At 39.0% G+C, this 17,944-nt stretch overlaps 1 long non-coding RNA gene across 2 annotated transcripts; it reads right to left on the minus strand.

Annotated features, from left to right (window-relative positions):
* Window positions 1-566: 566 nt before the first annotated feature.
* Window positions 567-9,289, minus strand: LOC147207641 (uncharacterized). Of its 2 annotated transcripts, XR_015100519.1 has the most exons (4): window positions 8,969-9,289; window positions 8,100-8,286; window positions 4,820-4,839; window positions 567-991 (listed from the first exon to the last, which is right to left on the minus strand). It is a non-coding gene; the product is annotated as an uncharacterized LOC147207641 (long non-coding RNA). The 2 variants fall into 2 exon arrangements; XR_015100518.1 differs by lacking the exon at window positions 4,820-4,839.
* Between the last annotated feature and the right edge of the window lie 8,655 nt (window positions 9,290-17,944).

Genomic DNA, 17,944 nt, shown 5'->3' on the forward strand with positions numbered 1-17,944 from the left:
AATTCTAGTTACTTCCTCCGCTAATATGGAGATCCCAATTTCCTGGAAGTAGACATTTTAATTACTCCTATAGGATATTGTTCAGCATCCTCGGTTGCCTTCATAGGTGCTACATAATTTTTTTTTAAAATATATTATTATTTATGATTATGGGAAGTAAACTGATGTGTGAATTCCAGCATTTAAAAAAAACATAGTAAGAATTCAACATGATATTTGACCTTCCATACAGCATAAGCTGTTATTATTCAGTCATTGCTTTGGTGAAAGAGTGAGAGTCAACTAAAACAAGACCCTGGTGAGGGAGCAGCACGCGTGTGGCGACTCGTGTGAAGTCAATCTGTGTCCCAGGAGAGCAAAAGGTCACGACTCTTCTGTCCAATTGGCTCGGGACATCGTGTGCATGTTTGTTGATCTGTTGTCTTGCGTTGTCACGTTTACGCATTGAAAAGACCAGTTGAGAAAATTAATGAACGAAAATGTCACTCAAATAGATTGTCAACCCATTTGGCCAGATCACAGATATTGTACTAGCAGATGGATTCGCCATTAAATGTAAATGCACCTTTTTTTCTTTCTCAACAAGTTACACTTTTTTTATTGATAAGTGTAGAACTTCATGTGACAACATTTTAATACAAATCTTTTCAGAAATTTATGATATAAATTCTTGTAAAAATTAATTCCACTGCCAATAAAATATGATATAAGGAATGCAAGCCATAGAATAATTGAAAATATAAAAGTATTTACAGGAATTCTCTTCTCATACATTGACAATGAAATGATGAACATTCAAACATGACTCAGTTCAGATGTCATATTTTCTTCCATTTGGGTGTTTCATTCAATTATAGGTGAAGTCTGAACATTGCAGTCGCTTGTGCTTTAAGTTCATAGCCGTGACATTTGGAATGTGTTTAAATTAAATTTGCATTGATCGACAGTTGGATGATGGTCTGCAACATGGTGGGATCTGTTGCTTCTTTTCCTGAAATGACAAAAATAGGCAATGTTAGGACTTTCACAAACCACTCAAACCCATTTTTTAATAGTTAAACAATAACATAAAAGTCAGTAGAAGATCTTGTAGAATTTTTTCATCCATCTGAATTTGAATTTAAATTTGAAGGGGAACCCAACCCAAAATTTTACTTCACAAAATAGGTTCTGTTCGCCTTCACTCGTCTAAATGCTGCATTTTGATTCAATCGTGGAATATGATTTCAGCAACGAAATCCACCAATTTTTAGCCATCTCAAGGGGGCGGCCATTTTGCAACTTTCTTTCACTTTGCTACTGTCAGCTAAAACTTACCTTACAGTTGCTCTGGGCTCAAGAAATGACCAATCACGTCTCACCTGTTTTCTGAACCTGAAACGTGATTGGTCGTTACCTGAGTCCTGAGCAACTGTGATATCATTTGCAGTCAACGGCAAGTGGCAAAATGGCCACCTCTGAGATGGCGAAAAAAAAAGAAGTCGATTTTACTGCTTAACTTGTATTCCACAACTTCCATTTTTACTCATCCAACATGTGGTTTATGCAAATGTAGCTACTTTTCATGTATCACTTGAATGTAACTGCAACAAAAACTCTCTCTAGCCCACGCGCCAACTTGTGTCATTTCTGTTTTTGATTTTGAATTTGAAATCATTTCACATGATTTGTGGCGTGTGTGTGTGTGTGTGTGTGTGTGTGTGTGTGTGTGTGTGTGTGTGTGTGTGTGTGTGTGTGTGTGTGTGTGTGTGTGTGGTGGCGGCGAAGGATGCAATGGGCGGTGAGAAAAGGCCGTGTGAGGATGATGAATGTGACATTCCCGATGTTCCCAGGGTCTTGGTGTTATTTGAAATGTCTGACAGGAGGGAGGGGGTGAGTGATTCGGCGGGTGGGTGGATGCTTTTGGGGTGCTAGAGGGTCAGTAGGGGGGAATTTGTGCACAGCTGTTGGGGGACCCTATGTCTCCCCTCTCGCTCTCTCTCTCTCCCTCAATGTGTGTTTGCGACAGGCTGTCCTTTTCACCAACACATAGTCAGGCCATCCAGCCCGCTGCCATAACAACGCCATGGCCCCTCTGTCATCTTAACGGCAAGAGTGGGGCGGGGTTTAAAAGGGGGAGGAGAAACAGAGAATGAAGAGGCCAGACACTTCTATCCTGTGAACTTGAACTTGACTGGCAGTCTGAGTCATTGGCGGGAAGGAATGGAAATGCATCCCTGAATGTTTTTTTTTTTTTTTTTTTACTCATCATGTAGAGTGGACCCCCCGCTAGTGAAAATCCACTTACACTTGACACCCATTATAAAGCAATGGAAAAAAAAATATAATAATAACAAAGACATTTTGGAAAAACGGGGATACATTTCCAGCGATAAACTAAGCGATATCGACGAAAATGAGGGTTGGCTATCCACCCTAAAATTTAAAAAATAGGAAAACAATATTTTAGAATCCGCCAATAGGTAATGACTTGGATGCCGAATAAGTTTGTGGTGGTTCACTGTAGTTTCAAATAAAGGCCGACATTCTCAGATGCTTCTTGTGGTCAAAAACAAACTGTAATAAGATGAATTTAAACACTAATATACAAATATTAATTAGGATCAATAAAAGGTCTTAAAAATGATACACCCTTTACATCCAACTATTGATAACATTCAACATTCTGCTCCTGTTATTAATGACATGATTGACAGCTCGACCCACTTGACTATGGGGAAAAAAAAGAGGCGTTAAAGGTCCGCCATCAGTGTTACAAAAACAAGAACAAACCAGAGTGGGGTAATCAGTTTTTTTCCCCTGGATTAACGCAGGATTGGCAGCTGCTGTGTCCTGTTGGGTGGACAGACAGATCGACTGCTTCCTTCCCTAACATGTCCATTCCAATCTGCAGCAATCTAGAGTCTCCCGTTGCCTGGGATGCACAGAACAACAACGTCTACCTCCTCCCCGACTGTCCCTTTCTCTTCTATAGTTCACATCCTGTTCATATCCATCTAATCCATCCATGTAAATTTCCCCAGTGTGGGACAAATAAAGGATATCTTATCTGTTGGGCACAATCACTCGCAATTTCAAGTTTCAGCCTCATCACTTGATCTGACACTCAATCTTTCCACTTCCAGGACATTTTGAACTAAAACTTCCTTTAAGAGACGTCCACATAAATTTTGGTGACGACTGATTGCAGATTTCTGACATTAAGCAAAGCTGACCTTAAGCAGTGAGTGAGTGAGTGAGTGACTAAAGTAGATTTTGACTTGGAGTAAAGGTGCGGGTATAAAATCAATGCTTTTACAGTTCCTTTTTTTGTTTTTTGTTTCGGTCAAAGCTGACCTGTCAACTGGATCATCTATTAATTGGGTTTATTTTCATCTTGTTCGAAAAATGTAGGGCAGCGGTCCAGTGGTTAGCACATCGACCTCACAGTGCAGAGGTACAGGCTTCGATTCCAGCTCACATTCAGCAACATTCATCAATAAGTGAAACAGGGGTTTTATTCCTGAAATGCATATTCAACATTATTCAATGCTTCAGTATGGACAATTATTTGGAACATTATCACTGCAAATGTAGGAGGGAAAACTACTTCAGTAATGATTCAATTAAAATGTAGTGCACATAAAGAAGAATACATTTTGAAGAATAAAATGTGTACATATAAGATTCAATACAATACAAATCGATTGTACTCTACTTAAAATTAAGCTGGTGTTGTCTGCATCATGGTCCCAACCTCTTTACCCAGGTTTCCCTGTAGCCCTCTGCCTCTGTCTTTCTATCTCTCACAGGACACACACACACACACACGCACACACACACACACGCACACACACGCACGCACACACACGCACACACACACACGCACACACACACACACGCACACACACGCACGCACACACACACACACACACACACACACGCACACACACACACACACACAAACACGACTGTAGGCCTGCCTTTGTCAAGTGGCCCGCGCACAAAGCCGCCATTGTGGCGCAAGGCCTCGTTCGGAATGATAATGTGCACGAAGAAGCGCATGTTTACCAACAGGACCCCTGAATGAGGCAAAACAGTTTACAGTACGATAAAAGGCACGTATGCTGTGTCTTTTCTGGGTCTAATTCACTGATCACCACCCTATCTGAAATTGAATAATGTGAAGGGCTTCCGGTTTGATACTGTATTTTTGAAATACTGTATCAAATTTGCTCAAATGACTTATGTTATTCTTAATGATAAATGATGTTCATCTATACTGTCTGAAAAGACTGGTCAGTTCGAATCAATGATCCTCACAGTAATGATCCATGATGATTTAAAAAGGAAGAAACAGACAGATATGAAAATACTATTTCTATAAATCTCTGCAAGTGTCTGATTTCAAATGATCGTGTCGACATCATTCTGAGGAAATTACACCACCTCATCACCAGTGAGCAATTTTTAAAACAGGCCCTTGGGAGTGACCCCTGCTACAAACGCATTTTATTTCCTGATGAAAGTCACGTACGCTGTATCCTTTCAGGGATTAATTCGAGGAACAATTTACATTCTGTTAAACATTCCCTTGGAATGTCCCTGCCATAAAAGAATATGCTGAATGGATGGAAGGTTTTATGGAAAATAATTTAAATGTATGATTTCTGAAATATTATTGTATCAAAAAACAAGAGGCATATGAAGAAAATTCTGACAGCATTAATTGTGTAAAATTTGAGGAGTCCTTTGGAATTCACCATTTCAATAGAACAGTGTCTAACTGTACAATTCATTTAGTTTCTTTTAACTAACTAGTTTCTTCGGCACTACTTACCGAACTCTCTCTCGTTCGCCCTGAGAGTGAGAGTGAGAGTGAGAGAGAGAGAGAGAGAGAGAGCGTTTGGTAAGTAGTGCGCCATAAGAAAAACAATACATGAGATTTATCAAAATTGTGCCTTTACGCAATTGGCGTTAAATGTAGTGTAGAACTGCACTGCAGACGAAAAAAAATTTTTTTCATAGTATAATTAATATTAATTTAATAGTAATGCTGGAGTCCCGTGCAAACTACAAATTGTGTCCGTAAATGTGAGCATTGTAATCGAGATGTATGTGTCGGTGTTGCTAATCTTTAAATATTCCGCTTCCTCATTTCTATGCAGTTATGTTAATGTTATCTGCCGTTGTTTGCGCGTCGTCGGCAGACGTGATAGTCGCGCTTTAATTTTTTTTTTATTTTTAAGTCAAAAGATCATTTATGTCTTTTTCTTTTCCTTGAAGCAAAAAAGATCGATGTGGAATTGTTCTGTTGGGTATGTAGCGCTTTTAAAAATTTGAATTTAGGTGCATGTGCACAGATTCAACCTGAGGCACCCGCCCACATTTAGGCGAGTATGGAGCACGTGAGCGTTTTTGTTATGCGTTTTATCAAAATTCCTTTTTATCATTTCGTTTTAATCCACTCTAAGTGTTATGTGGCAATGACACGCTCAAGCTTTTTTTCGGTCATGTACTCAAACAAAAAAATTCCGTTTCAGATTCCTCATCAAATTTACCTTTGCTTTAAAACTCATCAAGAACATGTTTTTGAAATCATCCCAATCGGCACACTTTTCCGTTTGACACCATACGTATAATTTATGGAATCACAAACATTTAAAAAGTGCATAAAAATCTTTGCTCAGATGATCAGAAATACATCATCTTAGTGCAGATTTTGGTTTCCCATTAAACCTACTACAATACAATAATTATGAAAACACTGATTAACATGATAGAACACGTTACGGTAAGAATGGTTTTGAAATGCATTCAATAATAAAAAAAAAATAATAATAACAATAATAATAATGGCAGATTATGTTAAATAGTAACAGTGTGAAGCAATTAACATTTACAGTAAGGAGAATTACCTTTATATGTGAAATGAAAGACATGAATGAAAAAAAGTTGTGACAATAACTAATTTTTTATTTTGTGTCATTTTTTAAGGTAAAAAAATCACCGTTATTCTTCATTATCATTAAAAATAAGATATCACAGAACTCTTAAAAGAAACATGCATTCTATGTGTTTTATGAATGTTACGTTTTGAATGATTGTTACTATTTTGGGTAACTAGTGCATTTTTATATTTATATCTGTGTATTTAGAGCAGTTCATAAGTTTTGCTCAGCAGCGTTTAGTCTGTCAAGGTGACATTATTATGGGATGTTAAATGTACTAATGTACTAATATGCATGTGTCTATTTTTATTGTGATTTTGTCATTTAACTTAAACTTTTTGTCAGAGAACACTTTGAACTTTCACATTTTCACCATTTTAATAATTATCATAGGGCGGCCCGGTAGTCCAGTGGTTAGCACGTCGGCTTCACAGTGCAGAGGTACCGGGTTCGATTCCAGCTCCGGCCTCCCTGTGTGGAGTTTGCATGTTCTCCCCGGGCCTGCGTGGGTTTTCTCCGGGTGCTCCGGTTTCCTCCCACATTCCAAAAACATGCATGTCAGGCTGATTGGACGCTCTAAATTGTCCCTAGGTGTGAGTGTGGGCGTGGATGGTTGTTCGTCTCTGTGTGCCCTGCGATTGGCTGGCAACTCATTCAGGGTGTCCCCCGCCTACTGCCCGGAGATGGCTGGGATAGGCTCCAGCACCCCCCGCGACCCTAGTGAGGATCAAGCGGTTCGGGAAATGGATGGATGGATGGAATAATTATCATAATTTCAGCATTTTAGTCTTTAGCTGATATTAATTAGTATGATATACTTTCCTTACATTGACTTTCATTTTACTTGACTTATAGGTGCAGCTTTGCCAATTACTTGCTTCATCTATGAAACCTGACGGGTACTAATTGCATCATTATGAAGTTCATAGCAAATTCTAGGTTTGCTTCATCATCTCCTAAAGGGTTAAACGAGAGTGTGACCTGTGAGAGGCCTCAGTAAGGTGACCTCATCGTGAATCTCCACTTAGTGAGGTCACACTGCACACATGAGGCCTAAAAGACTGAATCGTGCCAATTAATGCTGCTGCTTTTGCACGTCCACACCCATGCAGGCAGGCAGAATGTCAAGATGGCTGACGACATCATGCGAGCAGTGAACATACATGCGCTGCCTCAAACAGGCCACGAGGCCTTCATTTGTGTGCTTCCTTGCTTTGTCCGTATGTGGCTTGGAGTAGAAAAGAGGGAACATCAGATTGTCTCTGGCCATATTTTATTCTTTTGGGTGGGTGAAAAATAACTACAGGCATTAGACATTGCTGATAGAAATTTTAGCATCATGATGGAAATACATTTTCAACAGACAACCCGAATGGGGATTTGTTATCATCTCATGTATCATTTGTTTCAGTATTGTCGTGGGAATGTGGTATGTATTGTATTGTATTTTATTACACCGTTATGGAATACAATGTAATGTATGCAATGCCACGTTCTTTTCACTCATTGTAGTATAAAAAAAAAATAAAAAATTACTTTAAGCCTTTTTGACGCTGTCCTTTGTTTAGTAGTTTGTCTTAAGGTTGCTATTATATTACATCATTAAAACTTGAAGGGTTGAAAAAAAATAACCCAATCTGGGTAAAAAATTAACGTGTTCATTTGTTTTTAAATCTGATAGTTTTCCCTGTCTTTTAAGTACTTTACCACCTAAAAACAACTTGGGTTTAACTTAAATAGACGCTGCTGAGGCCCTGCAGAAAATGGATGGATGGATGGAAAGGCATTCTGTAAAATGAAGAATACAATTTCTAATCTTTCTGTATTACTTCACATACAGTAAATTGATTCAATGCACAAATTGCCCAATTTAGTCATTTCAGTTGACGGAAACATAAGTGGAAGAAGTACCGACTCAGACAGTTGTGAGTTTGGAAGACTATGACTTGCACCAACACTGGTTGAGTTTTCAAATTAAAAAAAAAAAGTCTTTACAATTTAAACTCTTGAGAAGAGCCAAACTAAACTGATTCAGAACCAGAAGAGTGGTGGATGAATTATGATGAGGCCCACTGACTCTTCATGAAGATTTTGTCAAATTAGTCAATCTATCTTCATATTTAAAAGAGCAAAACGTAGACGTGTAGACGCCCAGAAAAGCAAACCTACCTGATGAAGAGCAAGCACATTCTCTTGTCTTTCTTCTGCCTTCTTGTCTTCCGAAGGTTTGAAGGTTATTCCTACTTTCGGTTATCTAGCTTTATGATGGATGTTTAACACTCATACAGCTAGATAACCAAAGACAGGAACAGGCTCTGTTCTTCTTTGCCACAGCACACAAGTGTGGTGCTCCTTCCTACATAGGGGACAGAACACACACAAAAAAAGTTGAATTTTATTACAGGCATGCGTTTATCATTAAATTCAACAGGCCAAAAAAAAAAAACCTTCCCATAGTCCAAATTTATGTTGCGGCATTACACTTTATACAAAGTTGTTATAAATGCATATATTGTCTTAAAATAGTGAGTGTGACTTATTTCGAGCATTTAGTACACACGTTTACAAGTGTAGCTTGTCGGCTGTCAAAAATAGAGACAAAAACATTTGAATCATCTCAGCATATTGGGGCAACTGTTGTTTTCAATTTGATTTTTTTTTAATGCCTGCATGAGTGCTTTTAAAATATGCGAACCACTTAAAAAGTATACAAGGCATTACATTGATTGCATGATTAGCAATATATTTATCGTAATAACGGAATAATATTTTTTAAATACACATTGAACAAACCACAATAATCATGTGATGTATTTGGGAAATAAGGCATGCATCACAACGATAGAACTCACGATATTATTTATCAACACATTACAATAATAATCCATTAGATATATATTTTCAAGACGACAATTGTGTCTTCTGCAAGCAGGGCTAATAGGTAACCCTTCAAGTGTCCCCCCCCCCCCCCTGGCTTTGATGGAAACGACGACAAAATGCATGCGCAAACAAGTCGACATGCAAGAGCTGTAACTTACATGCATGCATCCGTACAAGATGTCCATCTGCCGCATGCTCTTCTTTCCACACCCACCTCATGTGCTCGTTGACAGAGAGCATCCTTCCGGTTCCAGGTGTGACAAGCAGGTGATTGGATCGATACGTGCGACCACAAGCACTTAGTGGCCCGTGGACGGAAGCTCCAGGTCGCTCCCGCTCTTTGTATCCGTCTCGTGGACTCCCAGACCCGCAAGGATCGAACCGAGGAGGGACGCACTCTATGGCCGAGAAGGCGCCCTCATTCCCGGGTGCGGAGGCTGCGCAGTGTCTCGCTCCCTGACGATGGAGCTTCCTCTGCCTCCTGTCACCTCCTCTCGTCCTCTTTTCGCCCCCCAACCCCCACCCACCCTCCTCCCCCTAGGAACTCCTCCCCGTGCCCTCATGACGTCACCAAGGGAAGCAACAGACTAGCCAATCAGAAAATGATTCTCCTCGTTTTGATACAGTATTTGACATCCAGTGGAAGAGTTTTAATTCATAACTAAACATTTAGATCTTGTCCGAAGCAAAAACTAGCGCTGTGACATTTAAACAGCACACGTTGAGGAAGACGGCTTAGTGTATTAATTTAAATGTAAAATCTAGATTTCTACAGGATGAATATTTGAACCTTTAAAGAGGACGGTTCGAAAGGGGAAAATCGTTTGCTGCCCCTTAGTGTTAGTATGCAGAAAGACTGCTTGGATATTTGGAACAAACATTCTTGTCATTCGCTGAATTGTTTTACTAGACAAAAGCCTTCTGGTATATGGACCATCGAATAAATGCTCACAAGACTTTACATAATGGCCTTAAATATTTTGACTAGAAATGTCAGAACACAGCTAATGAGATCAAATGCATTAGTTGTATTAGCAAATATTAATTCACAAACATAATTGTCCTTTTTGATGAATACTGTGGTTGTGTAGTTTTCAGTACATATAGTAGGTAGTTCTGAAGTTGGGGAACTAAAACCGTACCTTGGGGTCTTGCAAAGATAAATTATCCTTTTTAAAAAATAAATAAATCAGCATATACAGTATATCTCAAGTCAAAAGACTGCTGCTTTGCGACGTATTAAGAACAAATGGTTCTTCTGTAACCTAGCATTTCAGTTTTAATATGATTAGCGCAGGTGTTCAATTATGTAGTTCTCGCTTCTTTCGAAAATGAAGCCCATATCTCACTGAGCAGCGAAGGTTTGTAAGTGTGTGCACCTAGTGAATTCATTCATTTTTTGCATTCGTTCAGTGTTGCAAACAGTTGCAAAGACATTTGCCAGACATTCAAAAACAGTTTTAATGCATGCATGGCAGTTTTTATGGTCACATTCAAATTTTGAAATTTCGTTATGACAAGAAAAACTGTTTCAGACCATTCCAATTGTGAGCGAATGTCTTTGCGACCTTGAACGAACCCTGACGAAAAAACAATTTACCACGTGCGCAAAAGCTTGCAAACCTTCGCTGCTGTGTGAGACACGGCAAAGGAATCACTGATCCATATACAGTACCGGAGAGTCGTATGACTCTGGAGTTTGGCCACTTCAGTCCTCCGAGATGCCTTTTGCACCTCACCTACAAAAATTACTTCAATGCAAAGTTTACACACAGATAAACAATTTAATGCACTTAACATTTTTGGACGAGGTTATTTGCACATTAATGACAAAACATGGCATTGAAGTACTTTCAGGCGTCATGTTTCTTGAATTCAAAAGTGGGCCAACTTGATGTCTGATTTGATTTCCACTGAAGAAAACCACTAGTAGGGAAAAATCAGCATTTGATGAATGACTACAACGTAGACTAAATATGGCATTATCTTTTACACATTTTACCCTGTTTCAGTGCTGTTGCAACATGACATCACGCGCCCCTGCCCTTGGTTGCAGCCTCCATGTACTGAGGTTACACTGCCCTCTCTTGTTCAGATCATTGTATTGCCACTATCAAAGGAAACTCAAGTTGACTCGATTTACGGCAGTTTTGTGCCTAACATGAATTTGGACGTAAGAAGGAACGTGCCATATCTGTATGAAAACAATCTTTGAGGCCATAAATACAAAATAAAATTGCCGGTAAAAACGCAAATGGTAAAATGTGTACTAGAAGTGTAAAGAGCACTTTTATTTTAGCAGATGAAATATTTTAATGTAGTAGACTTTCAACCAGTGGTGAGCAGTGATGCATTTCAAATACAGTTCTTCATTACCATACTTACAGTTTATCAAACATTTCAATGCATTTATACTTTACTTGCATATTGATTCTAGGAACGATTTTTTACTTTTACTCCCTAGATTTGAAAACACATATCGACGACATACTTAACTTTGTCAAAATTGGCTTGTTACTTTTTTCCAACCTCAGTGGGTGACAATACAATGTTAAAAAAAATGTTCAGGCTACTGTATTTTTCAGTATTTTTGGGATGCCTTTTTACTGTTGATTAGGAAAATATCCTCAACTTTGGCAAAATTGTTACTTTTTCTTTTAACCCCTACAGATGACAAGAGGATGTAAAAAAATATTTAAGCAAACAGGTAAAGTCAACTGTGGTTAAGACTTTTACTTTTACTTAAGCACATCTACTTTCACCAGTCTTTTTTACACAAGTACCCAGTCAGCAAAGGCATCTGGCATTCGGCATGAAGCTGGCACAGCTGGCCTTGAGTCGGCACTGGCATAATGCATGTGGGCCGAACACGGCCCAGGAGTGGCAAAGGAGGCACTGGCTTGACTCTGGCAAACCGGATGAGGGCCAGTTGTGGAGTGAGGTATTTGGGCCAGAAATATATTTACAACTCCGGCCCGTATATGGCCAGCCATTATTGAGCCACCCCTAAATGCAGTTTCAGATTTATTTTTTCAACACACAGCCTTGTTTTACAATTGCACACCGATGCGGAATTCCATTCATCTCACACACACACACACACACACACACACACACACACACACACACACACACACACACACACACACACACACACATAATTTAAAAATGAAAAAAAAATGCATAAAAGACAAGGAATTATTATTTTTAATAAGGTGCAATTCATTGAGTATCTGCTAGGGGACACTGTTTCAACCAGAGAAGAAGACAACAGCAGCCTCAGTCCGTCACTGAGACAGACCCATGACAGCAGACGCTATCAATAGCACACTCACATTTACACATTTAATAGCACTCTCCTTAGTTTGTAAGGTGTAGGCAGGGATTACATTTAGATTTTATATGCACGTGTAAATGGTTTAAAACTTCCTTTCTTTATAAATCTTGTTTAATCATAAAGTGCATTACTCTATTTTTTAACACCAATTACTTGTTAAAGTTTGTACAATCAATGGGATCAGTTGCAATGCATATATGTGAATGATAAAAGTAAATTGCACATTTGTTGAAGGAAATGTAAGGTGCTTCATGAAAGGTTTTGTAAAAGATACGTTCATTAAATTTCAACATTTTCCAAATGTGTTTGGCGTTTTTCGACCAAAAAAAGACCATGAATAAGTAAGGCGTTTTTAGCCGAAAAAAAACGACCATGTATAGTAAGGCGTTTTTAGACGAAAAAAACAACCTTGTATAGTAAGGCGTTTTTCGACGAAAAAAAGGACCATGTATAGTAAGGTGTTTTGAGCCGAAAAAAACGACCATGAAGAGTAAGGTGTTTTTAGCCGAAAAAAACACCTTGTATAGTAAGGCGTTTTTAGACTAAAAAAAAGCGACCACGTATAGAAAGGCATTTTTAGCCGAAAAAATGACCATGTATAGTAATGCGTTTTTCGCCGAAAAAAAACGACCATGTCTAGTAATCCGTTTTTAGACAAAAAAAAAAAAAACGACCATGGATAGTAAGGCATTTTTAGCCGAAAAAAACGACCATGTATATTATAAGGCGTCTTTAGCTGAAAAAAACGACCATGTGTAGTAAGGCGATTTTAGACGAAACCCCCCCCCCGACCATGTAGAGTAAGGCGTTTTTCGATGAAAAATACGACCATGTAAAGAAAGGTGTTTTGAGCCGAAAAAAAACGACCATGTATATAGTAAGGCGTTTTTAGCCGGAAAAAAAACGACCACGTATAGTAGTGTTTTGAGCCGAAAAAAACGACCATGTATCGTAAGGCGTTTTTAGCCCCCCCAAAAAAACGACCATGTATAGTAAGGCCATTTTGGACGAAATTTTTTGCCGAAAAAAACGACCATGTATAGTAAGGCCTTTTTGGACGAAAAAAACGACCATGTATAGTAAGGCATTTTTAGCCGAAATTTTTAGCCGAAAAAAACGACCATGTATTTAAGTAAGGCCTTTTTAGCCGAAAAAAACGACCATGTATAGTAAGGCGTTTTTGGATGAAATTTTTAGCCCAAAAAAATTACCATGTATAGTAGTAAGGCCTTTTTGGACGAAAAAAACGACCATGCATAGTAAGGCATTTTTGGACGAAATTTTTAGCCGAAAAAAACGACCATGTATAGTAAGGCGTTTTTAGCCGAAAAAAACGACCATGTATAGTTTGTCAGCGGTTAGCCGAAAGAAACGACCATGATTAACAACAAAACACAACTCCACTGCTCCATGTGGTGCTTTGGCTCAGTGGTACAGTGATGGAGTGCCACACCAGTGGTTGAGTGTTTGATCCCTGGTTGTTGCAATAAAGTCTACTCTTTAACCACCATATACAATTTATTTGAGGAAAAACACAAAACAACCTGAAGGTTCATTGTGGTGGGTTAGCTCAGTGGTAGAAAACTGAAGTCCCAAATCCAGCGGTTGGGTGATTGATTCCCAGTGTTTGCAACAAGCTCACATCTCAAACCACCATTTGCAGCTTTATTGAGGACAACACAAAAGAAAAAAAGAAGTTATGTGGTGGTGTGGCTCAGCGGTAGAGAAACCATGTCCCAAACTAGCGGTGGGGTGTTCAATCCCCAGAGTTTGCAACCATATCCCTTCTTTCTTTGACCAACATGATAAGTAAGGCTTATTGAAGTTATTTTTTCTTATCGAAAGGCGTTTTTCACCGAAAAAAACTAACATGTATAGTAAGGCCTTTTTGGACGAAATTTTTAGCCGAAAAAAACGACCATGTATAGTAAGGCGTTTTTAGCCGAAAAAAACGACCATGTATAGTAAGGCCTTTTTGGACGAAAAAAATGACCATGAATATTAAGGCATTTTTGGATGAAATTTTTAGCCGAAAAAAACAACCATGTATAGTAAGGCGTTTTTAGCCGAAAAAAATGACCATGTATAGTAAGGCGTTTTTAGCCGAAAAAAAAACGACCATGTACAGTAAGGCCTTTTTGGACGAGAAAAACGACCATGTATAGTAAGGCGTGTTTGGACAAAATTTTTAGCTGAAAAAAACGACCATGTATAGTAAGGCATTTTTAGCCGAAAAAAACGACCATATATAGTAAGGCGTTTTTGGACGAAATCTTTAGCCGAAAAAACGACCATGTATAGTAAGGCGTTTTTAGCTGAACCCCCCCCCCCCCCCCCCCCACCATGTATAGTAAGGCCTTTTTGGATGAAAAAAATGACCATGAATATTAAGGCATTTTTGGACGAAATTTTTAGCCGAAGAAAACGACCATGTATATAGTAAGGCGTTTTTAGCCGGGAAAAAAACGACCACGTATAGTAGTGTTTTGAGCCGAAAAAAATGACCATGTATAGTAAGGCCTTTTTGGACGAAAAAAACGAACATGTATAGTAAGGCATTTTTAGCCGAAATTTTTAGCCGAAAAAAACGACCATGTATAGTAAGGCTTTTTTGGACGAATTTTTTAGCCGAAAAAAACGACCATGTATAGTAAGGCCTTTTTAGCCGAAAAAAACGACCATGTATAGGAAGGCGTTTTTAGCCCCCAAAAAAACGACCATGTATAGTAAGGCGTTTTTGGATGAAAAAAACCCCGACCATGTATAGTAAGGAATTTTTGGACGAAATTTTTAGCCGAAAAAAAACGACCATGTATAGTAAGGCGTTTTTAGCCGAAAAAAATGACCATGTATATATAGTAAGGCGTTTTTAGCCCAAAAAAAAAAGACCATTTATAGTAAGGCGTTTTTAGCTGAAAAAAACGACCATGTATAGTAAGGCCTTTTTGGGACGAAAAAAACGACCATGAATAGTAAGGCATTTGTGGACGAAATTTTTAGCCGAAAAAAAATGACCATGGAAAGTAAGGCGTTTTTGGACGAAAAAAAAAACGACCATGTATAGTAAGGCATTTTTGGACCAAATTTTTAGCCGGAAAAAATGACCATGTATAGTAAGGCATTTTTGGACGAAATTTTTAGCCGAAAAAAACGACCATGTATAGTAAGGCGTTTTTAGCCGAAAAAAACGACCATGTATAGTAAGGCCTTTTTGGACGAAAAAAACGACCATGAATAGTAAGGCATTTGTGGACGAAATTTTTAGCCGAAAAAAAAACAACCAAGTATTATAAGGCGTTTTTAGCCGAAAAAAAATGACCATGGAAAGTAAGGCGTTTTTGGACGAAAAAAAAACGACCATGTATAGTAAGGCATTTTTGGACCAAATTTTTAGCCGGAAAAAACGACCATGTATAGTAAGGCGTTTTTAGCCGAAAAAAACGACCATGTATAGTAAGGCCTTTTTGGACGAAAAAAATGACCATGAATATTAAGGCATTTTTGGATGAAATTTTTAGCCGAAAAAAACGACCATGTATATATAGTAAGGCATTTTTAGCCGGAAAAAAAACGACCACGTATAGTAAAGTGTTTTGAGCCGAAAAAAACAACCATGTATAGTAAGGCGTTTTTAGCCGAAAAAAAAAACGACCATGTATAGTACGGCGTTTTTGGACGAAAAAAAAACCGACCATGTATAGTAAGGCCTTTTTGCACAAAAAAAAAAGACCAAGTATAGTAAGGCATTTTTGGACGAAATTTTTAGCCGAAAAAAACGACCATGTATAGTAAGGCGTTTTTAGCCGAAAAAAATGACCATGTATATATAGTAAGGTGTTTTTAGCCGAAAAAAAAACGACCATGTACAGTAAGGCCTTTTTGGACGAGAAAAACGACCATGTATAGTAAGGCGTGTTTGGACAAAATTTTTAGCTGAAAAAAACGACCATGTATAGTAAGGCATTTTTAGCCGAAAAAAACGACCATATATAGTAAGGCGTTTTTGGACGAAATTTTTAGCCGAAAAAAACGACCATAAGGCGTTTTTAGCTGAAACCCCCCCCCCCCCCCCCACCATGTATAGTAAGGCGTTTTTAGCTGAACCCCCCCCCCCCCACCACCATGTATAGTAAGGCCTTTTTGGATGAAAAAAATGACCATGAATATTAAGGCATTTTTGGACGAAATTTTTAGCCGAAGAAAACGACCATGTATATAGTAAGGCGTTTTTAGCCGGGAAAAAAACAACCACGTATAGTAAAGTGTTTTGAGCCGAAAAAAATGACCATGTATAGTAAGGCCTTTTTGGACGAAAAAAACGAACATGTATAGTAAGGCATTTTTAGCCGAAATTTTTAGCCAAAAAAAATGACCATGTATAGTAAGGCTTTTTTGGACGAATTTTTTAGCCGAAAAAAACGACCATGTATAGTAAGGCCTTTTTAGCCGAAAAAAACGACCATGTATAGGAAGGCGTTTTTAGCCCCCAAAAAAACGACCATGTATAGTAAGGCGTTTTTGGATGAAAAAAACCCCGACCATGTATAGTAAGGCATTTTTGGACGAAATCTTTAGCCGAAAAAAAACGACCATGTATAGTAAGGCGTTTTTAGCCGAAAAAAATGACCATGTATATATAGTAAGGCGTTTTTAGCCAAAAAAAAAGACCATTTATAGTAAGGCGTTTTTAGCTGAAAAAAACGACCATGTATAGTAAGGCCTTTTTGGGACGAAAAAAACGACCATGAATAGTAAGGCATTTGTGGACGAAATTTTTAGCCGAAAAAAAACAACCAAGTATTGTAAGGCGTTTTTAGCCGAAAAAAAATGACCATGGAAAGTAAGGCGTTTTTGGACGAAAAAAACCCGACCATGTATAGTAAGGCATTTTTGGACCAAATTTTTAGCCGGAAAAAATGACCATGTATAGTAAGGCATTTTTGGACGAAATTTTTAGCCGAAAAAAACGACCATGTATAGTAAGGCGTTTTTAGCTGAAAAAAAATGACCATGTATAGTAAGGTCTTTTTGGACGAAAAAAACGACCATGTATAGTAAGGCGTTTTTGGACGAAAAAACGACCATGTATAGTAAGGCATTTTTAGCCGAAAAAAACGACCATGTATATAGTAAGGCGTTTTTAGCCGGGGAAAAAACGACCACGTATAGTAAAGTGTTTTGAGCCGAAAAAAATGACCATGTATAGTAAGGCATTTTGGACGAAATTTTTAGCCGAAAAAAACGACCATGTATAGTAAGGCGTTTTTAGCTGAAAAAAAATGACCATGTATAGTAAGACCATCGCGGGTCACCGGGGCCCCCCTCTGGAGCCAGGCCTGGAGGTGGGGCTCGTTGGCAAGCGCCTGGTGGCCGGGCCTACACCCATGGGGCCCGGCCGGGCACAGCCCGAAGAGGCAACGTGGGTCCCCCTTCCCATGGGCTCACCACCCATGAGAGGGGCCAAAGGGGTCGGGTGCAATGTGAGCTGGGCGGCAGCCAAAGGCGGGGACCCTGGCGGTCCGATCCTCGGCTGCAGAAGCTAGCTCTTGGGACATGGAATGTCACCTCTCTGGCAGGGAAGGAGCCCGAGCTGGTGTGTGAGGCAGAGAATTTCCGACTGGATATAGTCGGACTTGCCTCCACACACAGCCTGGGTTCTGGTACCAGTTCTCTCGAGAGGGGTTGGACTCTCTTCCACTCTGGAGTTGCTCAAGGTGAGAGGCGCAGAGCAGGTGTGGGCGTACTCATTGCCCCCCGGCTCAGTGCCTGTACATTGGGGTTCACACCGGTAGACGAG

Source organism: Hippocampus guttulatus, chromosome 3, assembly GCF_054856545.1.
Source record: "Hippocampus guttulatus isolate MCC_2025c chromosome 3, RoL_Hgut_1.0, whole genome shotgun sequence".
NCBI classification, from domain to species: Eukaryota; Metazoa; Chordata; class Actinopteri; order Syngnathiformes; family Syngnathidae; genus Hippocampus; species Hippocampus guttulatus.